This window comes from Solanum tuberosum, unplaced genomic scaffold (assembly GCF_000226075.1).
Source record: "Solanum tuberosum cultivar DM 1-3 516 R44 unplaced genomic scaffold, SolTub_3.0 scf00040, whole genome shotgun sequence".
Taxonomy (NCBI): Eukaryota; Viridiplantae; Streptophyta; class Magnoliopsida; order Solanales; family Solanaceae; genus Solanum; species Solanum tuberosum.
Genome location: NW_006238964.1, coordinates 1556440 through 1557741, shown reverse-complemented (window position 1 = coordinate 1557741; position 1302 = coordinate 1556440).

Here is a 1302-nt window from a genome sequence, read left to right as displayed (position 1 = left end):
CAACAGTAGCTTGTACCTTACTTAATACCCTATCCCTCAATGGACATGTATGTTCACTATTGAAGTATCTCACTTTGAATATGTCCGTATTTTTCCTAACGGACGCCTTCAATTCCCAACAACAAGCATCTGAATGACATACTAATACGTAGCTGCAATAAAATAACAGTACACCATACATTATTACAAAGACTTTTAGTTAAATTGTAATCTGCACACAGTTCAATGATGACTCATATTATATATTTGCTATACAATCAGATAGCACATTCAAAATTTAATTAAACTGTCAAGCAGAAAACCTTATGATACCTAACAACTACAATTGCACCATACACACGTTATTTGTGTATCATGATCAACATGATATCAAATAAATCTTAAAAAATCAAGAATTTTATAAGATTGAAGTATCACATACCTTTTGCTATCAGATCTCTTAACTCTAAAATTGAAGCTATGCTTAATTTTATATTTTTCCATAACAGCCATTAGAGTTGCCTTATCCTTGTACAATTGCTTCACTTCCACATTAGAAACATTTGTATCTGATATATAATTTTCCACCTCCATTTCTGGTATGTAATAAGAATCACAAATTTTCGATTCAACAATGCTTAGAGCCTTTGTGTCCCTTTTTCCACCTTCAACACACACAATTGCACCTGTTGTTGCATCAAAATTATGTATATCTTCATCACTTCTAACCGATGTATATATCAATGCATAGTGGATACATACCAAATTCTACCTCATGTTTCTTCACTTCTATGTACAATTTCACCCCCATATCATTCCGAATACACAATGGACATGAAGTACCTTCTACAACGTATCTGATCTCCATATTTTTTTTGATTCATCAACGTTCAATTCTGCTGCAATTGCTGATTTGAGATTAACGAACGAAATATTTTTCCCAACCACTATGCCATCAATTTTGTATCGCTCGTACCTAACATCACTTTCACATATACTTGAATGCCTTAACAAGATGGAAATATTCATTACAAATCTTCACCAAAAAAAGCGTTGAAATTTCCAGAGCTTTTCGTAAAACAAGAAATAAAAATTTCAATATTTCAAATTCGAAATTTTAGTTCAATAGTGTTTTAAGATTGAACGATTTGCAGATGCAATAAACGTATGCGTGAATTGTGGCAGTTAATTTTTAAATCCCTTAATTAACGCATAAAACTGTTAAAATCCCTTTTTTAACGCACTAACCTGATAATTACAGCTTCTTAATTAAAGTATCCAGCCGCATATTAAAGTATCCGCAACACAAAAAAAAGAAGGGAA